This window comes from Alligator mississippiensis, chromosome 4 (genome assembly GCF_030867095.1).
Source record: "Alligator mississippiensis isolate rAllMis1 chromosome 4, rAllMis1, whole genome shotgun sequence".
In the NCBI taxonomy this organism is placed as follows: Eukaryota; Metazoa; Chordata; order Crocodylia; family Alligatoridae; genus Alligator; species Alligator mississippiensis.
The window spans coordinates 215,625,860-215,640,088 of record NC_081827.1 but is presented as its reverse complement, the minus strand read 5'-3'; the positions used below and the strand labels follow the sequence as shown (position 1 = coordinate 215,640,088).

The 14,229-nt window shown below is 42.4% G+C and overlaps 1 protein-coding gene across 8 annotated transcripts in view; it reads left to right on the top strand.

Moving 5' to 3' along the window:
- Positions 1-10,654: 10,654 nt before the first annotated feature.
- The window catches only part of B3GALT1 (beta-1,3-galactosyltransferase 1), a 403,400-nt gene continuing 399,825 nt past the window's right edge, over positions 10,655-14,229 (top strand). For 5 of the 8 annotated variants that reach the window (XM_059727312.1, XM_059727311.1, XM_059727313.1 and 2 more), the window contains exon 1: positions 10,659-10,887. The gene's annotated coding sequence lies outside the window, so the exon portion shown is untranslated. Of the gene's footprint in view, positions 10,888-14,229 lie in introns of all 8 variants that reach the window. The other 3 variants (XR_009462108.1, XR_009462109.1, XR_009462110.1) reach the window with 2 other exon arrangements.

Here is a 14,229-nt window from a genome sequence, read left to right as displayed (position 1 = left end):
TGGCTCCTAAGACCCTCTCTCTAGGCAGTTTCTGACCTTAAAGGAGCAGGCACCTTACTGCCATATGACACAGAGGACCCTGGCTTTAGACTTTCTAAAATACTAATTAAACAAACTAAAATAAAGATAGTGAGAGACTGGCCTACAACAAACTATTTAAACTGAAAATTTCAGGGCAGACTGTGCCTGGTCTGTAAGGAATAGGCACCAGCAGCAAGGACAGCATAGGGACAGCTCACTTGGTACCAGAGTAAGAGTTTTCTAATGGCAGAATAAACTCTCCCTTTATAAGGGCTTAGCAGCAGATGTGCTCCCCCTTTACAAAAGAGTGCAGTTTCTCTGGCGTAAATTTTCTGAATTTCCCAGGAATAGTGCCTTGATAGCACAAGTGGGCCTTTATTTGCACATTAAGTACCCAATTCAAGAAATACCAAATGTAAGCTTGCATGGTTAATTTTACTATTGTGCCTTGGCCTGTGTCCATTATAATGCAATCTTTAATTGCATGATGATACATGAAAAATCTACAACAGATCATGCACATGAAAAATTTCGCCTCTTCAGACTGAGACTTTCTTAGGTTCAAGATTTGGTCAGTTCTGAACTTCTCAGTGGGCATGTCTACATATTTTTTAATGTGCCTTTGCTACCGCACATTAAGTTAAGTACCTCTTATATGAAGTAATAGATAAAGACACAGTAGCTGCACTAATGTGCAATAGCAAAGGTAATTTTTTTTTTGTGATGCTTAATGCACAGTAGACTAATTCTGCTGCACATTAGTGCATGAGCACAGTTTTTGCCGTGATGGGCTAATGCCCAGTAGAACAGTCCACTGTGCATTAAGGTGTCTCATGCAGATGCACCCAATGAGAGGTGTTTGCAAATCAAACCTAAGCTTTTGACTATGAACTCTTTCAGCACTAGAGCAACTAAAAAAGGTGTACACTTCTTCTTAGAAGAAGTTCCTGCCCCAAAGACCTTAAAATTCATATGCTAACAAGTGTTTATCTTCCATCACCTTTAAACTCAAAAATAACTGCAACAGTTTCCTCAATCTGTCAAAAGAAATCACTTTTGACCAGGAACTGAAAAGGAAAATTTCAGGCTCAAACAATCAAAATAGTACAGATACTATGGTGAGAGGAGCTGCAGTAAACACCTAGATAGATAAGCAGATAGATTAAATTATGTTACATGACCTTAATTATAGTATCACTGCTGTCCCTACTATAGTAAATGAAAATCTATAAATCTAGTAAATATAATCTATGAATAATGGTTCTTTATCTTTTATAATGTGTTCTCAACTTATCTCACTGATCATACTTAAAAGCTCTATTTGATATCAGATAAAGGGGAAGAAATAGAAAACTATAAATTCAACAAGTATAGTTGGACACACAATATGTATTTGCAGTCTCAGTCATCTGAGGTATAAACAGCCTTCAGTGAAACAAGATTAGAGGGAAAACAGCATATATACACCCTTATGTATGGAGTGTTTGGGGTACTCATTCTTTATTTTCTCATCTTTTCTCTGCAAGCTGCTATTCTAATTTCTTGGAATGGTGCTATTCTTTTGAAGGATATGGGCTGAGTTTTGGTGGCACTGGTTAGAATGAATATTTTCCCCAAACAAGTAAGCTTTTATGTGCCTGGGGAGAAGGAAATGAAAAGTAGTTTTAAAAGGCTCCTGGTGATTATCTATGTTGTCAGCATGCCATAAAACAGGAATACCACGGACCCTGTTTTTTTGCTATGAGCCTAATGCTTTTTGTTCAAAGGAAAGTATTACTGTAATGACCTAGAACACCTCTAAAACAGTCTTTGGAGGCATCGTGATATGGACATTGGCAAACCATATATAAAATATTAATGTTAAAAAGTAATACCCTGTAACATTTGTCAGGGCTTAAAACTGGTGTAAAACAAGGTGTATGTGCTGGTGAAACTATGTTGCTAGACTGCTGATGTGCTTGCTGGAGACAGCAAAAAAATAAAATCTGGGTAAAGACTGGAAGAAGAAAACCGTATTATTGAATTTTGCACTGTGGGTGCAAGTGGCTAGTGCTGTTAAAAGAGAGGTGAGCTAGCTTACTTACATAGGCCCTATCCTGCTCCATTGAATTCAACTGTAAGTCTTACATTCAATATAGTGAGATTTTTAGATATTAATTACTACGCTTTTGGCCATATGTCAGCATGTTCACACTGTCCTAGCAGTAAAGCTGCTTTAGTCAGCCAGCCAAGGATTCGACTGATATGAGGAAGTCCTCAGGTACCACAGAGCTGATTATAATCAGTTCAGTGCAGATAGGACAAATTAGTAGGGATGGGTCTAGCAGTCAAAACTGCTAGACTGCTGCTGCGCTCTAGCTCAGAGCCAGCCTTAGGGGTGAGCAACATGGGTGACCGCCCAGGATGCCATGGTCAGGGAGCCCCCCCCCCACCCAAACACATATGCGAGCAGCCAGCATTCACAGAAGCACTCTCCCCCCACCCCAGGAAACAGGAGCAATGACTAGTCCAGCCCAGCTCTCCCCGCCTCCCGACCTCCAGCCATTGCTCAGGAAGAGCAGGGCTAGGCAGTGTGGGCAGCCGCTGTGCTGCCTGTCCACCCACCTGCCTGGCGCACCATGATACTCTGCCTCCCTCCAGTCTGCCCTGTGCCCCTGCCTGCCTGCAGCAGCACTGCTGACTTGGGCAGGTGTGTGGGGGTGATGAGGGGGGCACCAAAATACAAGTTCACCCAGGGCACCATTTTTTCTAAGACCAGCTCTGTTCTGGCTAGCCCCAGCTTCTGAACTTGCTTTTTGGGTTATGTGTGGTAGGTTCAAGTTAGAATAGCCCTGAGGCTATGCTAATTTTTTGTGATATCCAAACTGGTCCCTAACCAGCCCCAAGGCTGAGGATATGTAAAGGAGATGTACATCTTTGCTGGCCTTCTCATATCTGGCATCACACTCAAACAGATTGAAAGAATGGTTTCCACGTTCCATTATATATACTTATGATAGATATATCATATGAAAACTAAAATATTAATTTTACAGTATAACAACATATGGCTGTAGTGATCAAAACATATATTTTAACTTCTATGGCTCACTAGCTGTAAAGACTAATCATATTTCTTTTCTGGCTTTCACCATTTTGTGGGAAATTGGGTGGGGATTATGGGTGAGAAAATAATTTTATAAACTAATGAAAATGAAAACAGTATCTGTACACAGAGTTATAAATCTATGAATTATCATTCCATAGTAAGGACACTGATTTCCAGCAGAGGCACATTCTTCAAGATGGAAGTACATGTGCAAATTAGTGGATTATTACAAGCTCTCATTTTATCCACCAACTCACAGGCCCACACACACTAAGCCCAAAAGGAGAAAGACTTGGTAAAATCTGTGAGACTCATATGCCTGTAAAATATACAAGGAGGCAAGGATTTCTGAGGGTGATATATTTTATTGGACCAACTGTAAAATATATCAACCTAAGAAAACCTTGTCTCGTATAATTTCTGGCCCATCATGGTTACAACATCACTCTTAGACTATTGTAAAATACACAGATACACACACATGCAAAGAGAGCATGCAAATTTATGTTTCCTGTGTGTACCCAAAATGCAGTTTTTTTAACTTAGCCCATAAACATTTGCCTTGTGGACCTGCATCACTTTAAGTGGATGACTTTACTATTAGGAAGAGAAATTCCTAACATTCCAGTCAACTCAAAACTTGCTTAAGCTCTAGAAGAGCCCAGAATAGTAGATTTTCAAGTCAGGATTTCTTAAAAGATTTGTAGATGCTGTACACTTATTAGTTTTTAATTTTTCTCCCTCTGAGCTCTGTGCATGTGGACTCATCTGGTTTCTGAGGCAGATGGGCTGAAGAAATACAGTAGTCCCAATAACATTTTGTTAAACTTGTTAAAATATTCATAAAATAGTTATTTTCTGTAATGCGTACAAAATCCATGGTGCTGAGCATCCCCAAGTCACAGGAGTTGTGCTTTGATCATACTTAAAAAGTTAAATACTGTAGAAAATAAGGGTCAAGGCATGTGGGACTGGCCAGCCAAAATTAACAAACACCTCACTAACTTCTCTGTGCCCATATGTGTAATGGGAATAACACAATGCCTTATCTTACAAGGATGTTGTGAAAATAAACGCAGTAATGTTTGTGAAGCACCCACAGACTATAGCACTGAGTGCCATTAAAAGGTTCATGAGGAAATTAACAGTCCTATATTCAGAATAGGATTTTAATAGAGTGCAGTAAATAAGGCATAGGGTCATACATTGAACAATGAAGTAAAAACAAAATATTGAATGGCTGCTTATTTTGTAAGCAATATTCATCTTGTGTTCAGAGGTCTGGGGGGAAAAAAAGTATATAACAGTGTAATTAAAGAGCATATTATTATGCATATCCGCAAGGGGTTGAATTAAGAGAGAACAGGTAGCCTATGATTCTGGCATTTCCTAACTTTATGGAGTACCTGATTTTTCAAACTTAGTGTTCGTTTAACGTATGTAATATATATCTATAATATATCTATGTGTGTATAAATAGACAGATATTGACATGTACATAAATAGAACCATGAGCATAGCAATCAACAAATTACTGAAATGCCAGGTGTGTATGTATATAAGTAACAAAACAAGCGCAGGATTACTAAATTGATTCATCAGCCTCTATTGGTAAACTGTTTTGCCTGGTCTTACTGCTTATGCCATTTATTTTCCGTTTTGTATTTCTACCTGCATTGTAAATTCTTTAAGGTAGAGACTATGAACGATGTATTCTTGTGGAAGGTGAGCAGCAGCACATAGTAAGGTCCCAGAGCTTAGATCCTGATCCTACAATGATATTCACCTAGGTAAACAACTGTATCCATATAAATGCCAATGTAGAACTGGATCTTATTCAGCAAGCAGTCATGTTGATTTGTTTTCTGGTGCTGCTTGCAGAACAGAATACTGCCCACTGAATGTGAGTAAATAATTAACTTCTAAAACAACCATAAGGTGACAATTCTCACCTCCAAAGCTCTGTGGCACTAGCTCCAGCAGATGTAAATCCTGACTGCTGCTAGCATTTCTCATCTTCCCTGGAAAGACATCTCAGGTCAAGCCACACATCTCTATTGGTTAATTATTGCTCAGTAAATCGGATAGTGTCTTTATAAGGTGACAGGAGCTGAACTCTCTCAGGCTTATTAACAGCAATTGCTGATGATCCTGGGAGAGCCTTAAAAAGGAAATTACATGCAAAATTCTAAATAAAATGAAAACATTAATCATGATTAAACAGAATCACTTTGATTTTTCCCAGCTGGATTCAGTCACCCAACTGTGATCAGAGGGATCTTTTTCTTAGTTAATCCAGTTCAGAGCTGGATTAATTTTTCTAAATGAATTTCTTCTGCCATCATGTAACTTTATCAAAATAGATGATCTGTGACAATGGGAAAGGCAAGGAGGAGAAAAAAGATACTAACTTATAAAATGCTTATTCCAATCCTGTATTAGCATGATTGGCCCAATGTCATGTTTTAAAATTTATTGTATAGCCTGCTCAGACTGGTGCTGAGTTACGTTGCTTGGGTCACAGATTAAATTGTTCATCCATCCCTTCCCCAACACAAAAGGCTAACTTTGCCTCCTTTTTTAAGGAAATGGTGAAGAAATATGTATCTTATCCTAGGTATGCCTGTTTCATTTTTCATACAGCGCCCAGTGACATTGCTATGAAGGACAGCACATAAATAGAAGTTGTTTTTGCTACTGATCATTTTCAGATAAACAAATATCTCAAAGGACTGACTGAACATGCTGAAGAATTTGCCTTACTGCATTTACGTGGTGGTTAGTTTTCTTCAGCTGTCATAATACTTACTAGATACGTCTTAAAATAAAAGGAAATATTTCTTCACACAGCATGAAATCAGGCTGTGGAATTCACTTCCACAAGAGGGCACAGAGTCAAACTCTTTAGAAAGAGGGCCTAACATACCATCAGTGCTATGTAATCATATACTAGCAATAAACAGTAAGAATTACAGAGGGGACTGGTTAATCTTAAGGCTGTTTCTAATTAATAGTTTTACTGTGTTAAACAAATATAATTCTTCAAGCAGGTTGATGCAGGCAGAACAATATTCATGTAGAGGCGAACCATACAGCTACCGAAAAAGAGAAAAAAAATGATGCACATACAGCTATGATTAAAATGTTGCACTTGCAGTTGGATCCGAGGTCAGACATTTCATTATGCTGCAAAGGATGGCTCACTTAGCACTTTTGCTACACTTAGCATCAAGATTCAGACAATGTCATATAGGCAGTTTGAAAAAAGTAGGGGATACTTTTTAAATTTCAGCATTAAGGTAGCACAAGCTAGGGAATTTAGTATCATCCCAGGGCTACATAAAGGACTAATCTGTAACTAGGTATCTTCCACCATGTCAAATCACTGCAAAAATGGCTAGATGAATTATAGGTGGAGGCTGGTCAGGATTGTCCATGATATTTTATTACTTTTGTCCTCAGATAAAATAATCCAATTCAACACTCCATGAATGGTGGGAAAGGGTTGAATATTCTAATATATTTCCTCTAGACCTCAAGCCAAATTGGCAGATATTTCCCTTTTAAACTGATGAGGGGCAGATGAACTTTATGTATTTATAGTCTTGGACTGGGAGTCTAAAAAGGTCTGAGTACAACATAGAGTCAGAGATGAGCTGTGTATGCAGTATACATAAGCTTATTCAAATGATCTTGAGGTTCACCAGTAAGGAAGATCAGGGATAGAAAGGAAAGTAATAGAGGGCATCAAGAGATTCAGAGTCAGGGCCGGTCTGTGGAGGAGAGACTAAAGCAGCGGTTCCCAGTCTGTGGTACGCATACCACCAGAGGTATGCAGACAACTTGTCAGTGGTATGCGTTTACAGATTTATTATAATTACTTTATGTGACAAAAATTTGCGGTTGTATCGGTTTAAATTGGTGGTGTGCAATCTGTCAGAGCTTGGGAACCGAGTTTGGACTAGAGGAAGAAACGTGAAGAACTCCCAAGACTTTAGGGCTCGAAATTGTGTTTAGTATAATCAATCCCTGATTGTGAAGGAAGTTTTACTAATTTAAGAAATACTAGAAAAACTCCAGTCACATGGGACCCTATTGTAGTCCACCTATTAGGCACATAAGTGGATTTGGATGTCTAAACTCAATCTACCCCGAAATGTCCCTGAAAAACCATTCATTTAAAAAATCAGGTGGGTCATCCTCCTCCTCTTCCTCATTGCTTATGACTCAGTCTTAGAGGTAAGATGGTGGTAACTTCACAAGTAGAAGCACTAGTAGATGTTCAGGGACTTGAGCAGTGTAAATTAGAAACACAACTGGTTGCCTAAATCCATGTAGATGTTTAATAGGTTGAACAGAATCTGGCCCATCATGTCTGCATTAGCAATCTGCAGATTTATCAACTCTTATCAACCTTTAAGGTTGTCTTTTGAAAATTCTCAAGATTTTGTTAGGTGAAAAAAGACAATGAAAAGATGAAAGAATCTAGTGCCTGCATAGAATTAAAAAACTGAGTTATGGGACTATTCCTTTCATCAGAAGATCAAGGAGTTTACTTTTTGGTAAGCAAACTTTCCAGCTCATCTCCCTCTTTCCACAAAAAGTCTTGATCTTTGGATGGAGTGGTTTTTCAGACCATGAAATTTAGCAGACACAGAATATTTCTTCTCTAGCTCACACATAGGACCCAAGTCTTAAGGATATAACACCATTTTCTAGTACTGTTGCATCTCACTATAGTTGCTAGTGCCTTACATCACAAATACTAGTACCAACACCACAATTCACACCTTGTTGGCAGTCTCAATAGTGCAGGCAAAGATTTAATGGGCAGGATTCCTGAATTATCCTGTCACCCCTGGAGGTTGTTGATCCAGAACAGAATGGAGTTGTGCTGACAGAGCAGTACAGTGAAGATATTACTTGCAACGTCTGTGCTGTGAATAAAAAGAGCAGTTCAGATCCTGGTATGTCCGTCTTGCAGTTTTCAAGAGCATTACAGCTACTTTTAGACAGACTCAGCAAGCCATCCTTTCTGATGGGATTTTCAAAGAGGATCAGTCCCTAAAGCTGGAGCTCAGCCCCACATGTGCAGTGCTTTGGGATATAAAACCCAATTCAGCAGTTCACTCTAAGTACATATGTAGAAACTTTGCTGAACAGTAGCATGTCAAAGTGCTTGTTTACATGCTGCACTGGCCCTGTGCTTTTAGTGAGCTTTTTTCTTAGCTTTCCATCTTCTGTTTTTAATTATTTCATATTTTTACACCTCCATCCAGAATCTCTGACTGGTCAGGTTTGGTCTGACCAGCAGCATATTTAGCTGTTAGGACATGATATATTGCTTTTGTGGCGGGACCAAATGCTGTTTAGTGATCTTCAACACTTTTGATAAATTGGGTTAGATGTATTACTGATTTTTGTAGTTAAAGTGCAGGCTTTTCCTGACAAGCAGTGATTTAGCTACCATACACATTGGAGCTGTTTATATGCTCAGGAGAAGCTGCTGGGGAACACTGAAACATGGAAAGTATATTTATGAGATGAAAATATTGTTCAGACAGAATTGCTGAGTGTTTGTGTTTACATTTGTAGATAAAGTTTTAAATATAAAAAAATAATCAAAGTGTATTTCCTAGTTACTAAGAAAGACCAGAACATAAAAGGATTATTTTTTTTTATATTTTTCCTCTGGCATTGCAGGAGTTATAAAAGTCTAAGTGTAAGTTGCTTTACTTAGTTCTGCAGTATCTGTAAAATATTAAAGACTAAATGATTTATGTGTCCCCCTCCCACCAGACCTGTGTTGGCTGTCTGACATCAAATGTCCTCTGATTTAAAAAAAAAGCAAAGCACCATTGGGTAGCTATAAAACACTAACTTTTAACACCACAGTTTTTTGGGCCTTGAGGGGGTTCTGAGCTATTTCATAATAAAATATACTTCTTCCAGTTGAAATTTTTCCCTAAACTCTTATTTTTACTTCACAATACAGTGTATCAAAAATCTTAAGTATGTAAGACAATTCTCATATTTTGTCTCTTAAAAGTGGTATGTACCCAGTATTTGGGCTGGAGACTGTGATGCTGTCCACACATTTCATTCCTGCCATTTAAAAAGGGGAACCATCAGAACAGACAGAATTGCTGAGTATCCTAATGAAGCAGTTTCACCAGATAGAAACATTTGGTTTGTGAGGAAAGGGACAAATCATTAAGCTGACTAGCCTTTAAATCTGGAGTATCACCACTGAAGTCAATGCAAGTTAAGGTACTGTCATCTGGTCCTAGATTAGCCCAGAAATATTTGTGTTGGCAATTCACATCCCCTTTCCCCTCCAAAAGTAACATCCAATTTTAGAATAAACAGTAGATTGACTTGACATACAGCCTTTTACATCCCTCTGGTTTACCTGAGATCCTTATTTCTTTGCAAGCCCCGTTTTAGGAAATGCTAAATACCTTGGGGAGCTGCTAGTCTGCCCACCTCATAGGATCAGATTCCAGGGACTTCCTACAAATAAAACACTTTCTGTTTTGAGAGACAATCAGGAATGATTAGGTGGACATGAATCTTCCCCATCCCACCCATGGTTCCCATGGCAGGTTTTACAATGTTGATTCAGCCCTGCTTGCTCTAAGGATAAGGATGTATTCAGTAAGTGTCAGACCATAAAATGATAAGCAAAGTACCTGGAGATAACAAACATAACCTGCCAAAATAGGTCTACCTCAGGTATTTTCTAGTCTTGTTCTCCAGGCTCAAAGCAGCAAAAGGTCCATAAAATTGGTCCATAGGCCAAGGGAGAAGCATTATGCTAAGGAAGTGCTGACAAACATTGGCACAGAGCGGTCCTTCTGTATTGCAGGGACGGAGCCACCGAGAGCCCGGGTGCTGCACCCGGTGCCGGGAGGGATCTAAACTGTGCCTAGGTGGTTTAAATCCTTCCTCTGCGGCCGGGGCCACAAGCTGGATCCCCAAGCACTCTAGATGAGCATTTCTCAACCCATGGGTCGCAACCCAAGAGCGGGTCACAAGAATATATGAAAGCGTTGTGAACAAACTTTAAAAATGGATGCTCTTGTAAAGGAGAAAAACGTGGGAACTGGTGGCTTTCCCCCTGCAGGCTGGCAGAGCTGCCGGGCCCGCACAGCGCGGGGCCGGGAGTGAGGGGCGCTGATGTTTACAGCTGGGTCCTGCTACAAAACAGGTCTGGAACCGCTGCCCTAGCCTTGCACCGAGGAGCCTTCCTCACCAGGGTCCTGCCTGCCCACGGCACCTACGTGGAGGGAGGGAGCGAAGGCAGCGCGGATGCTCCGCGCCCCTCACGAGCTCGGCAGGACTCGGTGGCCCCCGCCAAGCGGCAGCGAGGCACGCGTGTCAGCGCCGGCCCCCGGCGGCGAGTCGGGGCCCACCCGCCCGCCCGCGCCGGCCGGGGGCTGCCGGAAACCGGCGGGCGAGGACAGGAGGCGGCGGCGGCGGCGGGGCTGCCGCTGTGATTGGTGCCCCCGGCCCCGCGCCCCCCCCGGCTGCGAGCGCGGGGCGGCGGCGATTGGCTGCGCCGGGTTGTCAATCGCGGGAGCCAGGTTGCATCGGTGGCTCGGCGGCTCTGTCCAGCCGCGCGGAGCTGCTGGCGCGGCGGCGGCGCCTGGTGCAGCTGCGCGGAGCCGTCCGGCGGCCGATGGAGCAGTGATGCTGGGCGCGGGCAGCCGGGCGGCGGCGGGAGCCCAGCGGCGCCCTCCCAGCTGCCAGGCGGGCGAAGACGGCGAAGGCAGCCGGTAAGGTGCGGGTGCGGGTCCGGGCGCGGGGGCGGGAGGCGCGCGTCTTGCCCGCCGGCTCGGTGGTTGCCCAGCCTTTGTCGGGGGCTGCGGGCGGCGGAGCCGGGCGATGCCCGCGCAGGGGGCGGCTCGTCCGTGCGCGTCTCCCCGGGCCCTCCGCGCTGTCCCGGCTTCGCGGGAGGGCGGCGGCGGCGGGAGCGGGAGCCTCCCCGGCCCGGCCCTGGCGCGGTCCCCAGCCCGCCGCCGCCCGCGAGCCGGGGGCTCCGGCCACCCCCGCCGCCGCCTCCGGGCTGCCTCCGCCCGGGAGCCCGGGCCCTGGCGCCGCAGGCAGCGCGGCCGCCGCCGCCGCGGGGCTCGTGGGAGCCGCGGGCGCGGGTGTCCCCTGTGGGGCGGGCTTACAAGGAAGTTGCTTTAGCCGAGAAGCGCCGGGCTGGAGTCCCACCCCGCCCCCCACCTCTGCTAGCCCGGAGCCCAGGGCACGTGAATCCCCGCTTGGGGGTTTGGTGTTTTTTGTGTTTTTTTTTAAACCTTGTTTTGCAAGCCCCGCTGGCCGGGCTCCCCCGGACTGGGAGCGCCTGACAGGTGGGGTCCGGCGGGCTGGGCTGGACAGCAGCGGGATGGGAATCCTCCAAGCCGGCTGCCCTGGACCTGGCGGCAGTAGTTGCATATCGACGTGGACTCGGCCCTTGATTGCCAAGTTCATAGGCACAGCAGGGCGGGGATATGGCTCATTGAGACTTTTGTAGGAGACTGGACTATTAAGTTCAAAGAAAACTTCTTTTGTAGCCAATGGAGATGGTGGTTTTGGGGATAAACTCGGTGGCTATTAAGATGGCCAAGAGTCTGGAGATATTGGGGTGGGGGCAGCTGAAGGGGATTCTACATTGCTTTTTCTTCCACTGCTCTATTGATGTAAGACAGTATTTTGGGGCTCCTGAAGTATGGGTGTTTTTAAGCCAATGTCAAATCTTGTGAAGTTGATATGTAGTCAGTCCACCTCTAAAACCTATTTTATTCCTGCTGGAAGTCCCTTGCTGTCAAAAATGACCTATCCTGATTGTATCAGATATTAAATAATGGTTAGTTTGATAGTATGTGCTGAGGGACAGATCCTGTAGTTACTGAAATTGAGAAGACCTCTGACTCAAGTGGAAGCAGGGTTGGACCCAGATTCAATATTCAAAAAGGCTGATTTGGATGGTTGTTCTTCATGATTTATTAGCCCGAGATGCTTCAGCCACTTGGAGGGTAGTCATAGGCATAGTAAATGCAAGCGTTTAAAATGTACTCAATGTATTGACAAGGTAGTTTGTATTAAAGTCTGTATGACACATGGAGAACACTTACTTCTGAGTTGACTGTTTCCTAGTTGCAATACCACCCTCTTCCAACAGATGCCCAAAAAAGCAGCACCAGCACTGTCTGTCAGTCCTAATTCTTGGTTCATGTCATTCTGGTAAATTAACTCAGTTATTGAAACTTATTTATTCACATCATTACAACATAATATTATTCTTCCTTCCCTGCATACTTATCAGAGAAGTATCTTTATTTGCAGAACCAAAAATATTGTTTCAATCCAGTTCCCTTTTATATCACTTTTTGGTGATAAACCAACAATCCGCAGAAGGACGACTACAAAAATATCAGTTAATTGGATGAAGTCACCCAACTTAATTTTACTAAATTTCAAGTTAATTTAGGTGCACATGAAATAGAAGTTTCTTGGTCAGTAAGACTTGCATTACAGCCACCCGACCTACTTGTTCATACCAATCTGCCTCACTCCTGATGTCACTGCTACCTTCATGTCCCTGCTAAAGGCAGATGATGCTACGTTTCTAATGGCTTTGGGGCAAGGACAAATGCTGTTTTTGCAGAGGAAATTGGTCAAAAACACCAAACAGATTTTTCTATATCAGATTTTAATCTAGGTGTCCCATTTGTGAAAGATGAGTGTGTTAAGGATCTGATTCTGGAAACCTGGACCTTTCATTACATAAGGGTACTTTATTTAAGCCTTGTTTAGGTTAGTGGGATTGTTCTCTCTTTTTATCAGTAAATAATTCTAGGATCAGATTCCTTATTGTATCACCTACTCATTCTCAAAGAAACGACTTTCATGTGAAACATAAGAGATTGAAACACTTTAGTTACACTTCTGAACCTACTGTCAGTAATAAATAAATAAGTAATATTAGGAAGCGGACTTTTTTGTAGAGAAGTCTCAATCATTGAAGTTGGTATGGTTTTTATTATTTATACTTGTTTGGCGTTCCCACTATTCTAACTACATCAAAATGATCCTGAGGTTTTTGAGACTACATTAAAATTAATGTAAAATAAGCCCCTTCCTTTCAAAGCAGATATGTAGGCCTAACTCTTAGAACAATTATCAAAATAAACTGAAATCTTGGACTTTCTTGGCCTGTGTGCGCATTGGTAACATTTGCAAGAGAATATTAGACAATAAATAGAATAAGGAAGAGGAAATCTGGGTTGGGAATAGACAATTAATCATCTTAACACATTCCAACCTGCTGCCCATTTAAGTGCCTAAAAAAAGATGTATATCACAGTACTAAAATATGAGTGATGTTATTTGCATGTGTGGCAGCAAAGTGATTTATTTTATAGCAGCTAGAGAAAACAACTTGCATTCTCTTTTGCAAATGAGAAGTTTGTATATACGTTTTGTTGAACTACTGCAGATTTGCAAGAAATTATCAGGGGAAGATGACTGGATCTAGCTCCTTCTTTCACGTATATTAGATCATTGTAACTGTATATTGATCATTTTGAGAAACTAATGCCAGTTTTCAACTGCAGCTCAAATACTGACTTAAAGCTCACTAAAGTAGTATTGTCTCCAGCAAACGCCATGTTTTGAAGTGCTGGTTCACGGAAACTCTGCAGATGTCCAAAGATGCAAAGTAATATAAACTGCACCCTATCCTCTGTGTGTGTGGGGGGGGGGGGGGGGAAGGGTGCATTTCTGTTGTGTGTATTTCTTTCTTTAGCTTATTTACATGTCAGCTGGTCCCAGATGTTTCCAGAGTATTACAAGGTATCAATGGCAGCATAATACTGCAATCGACATGTAGTTACCAAAGACTTCACCCCTTCCTAGAAGCAACTACTGCATTGACCTGATGCAGCTCCCATTGACTTTAATTGAAATTCTCTCTCTGACTGCGATGGATTTTGGATTAAGCTGCATCTGAGCATTTTGCACTGAAGTTAATGACAATTGCTCTTAAGCAGAGAGTGCAGGATCCAGCATAGAGCCTGAGGATAAAGTCATCTTCCAAATGAATAACAGAGACAGGAGTGTGAAAATGG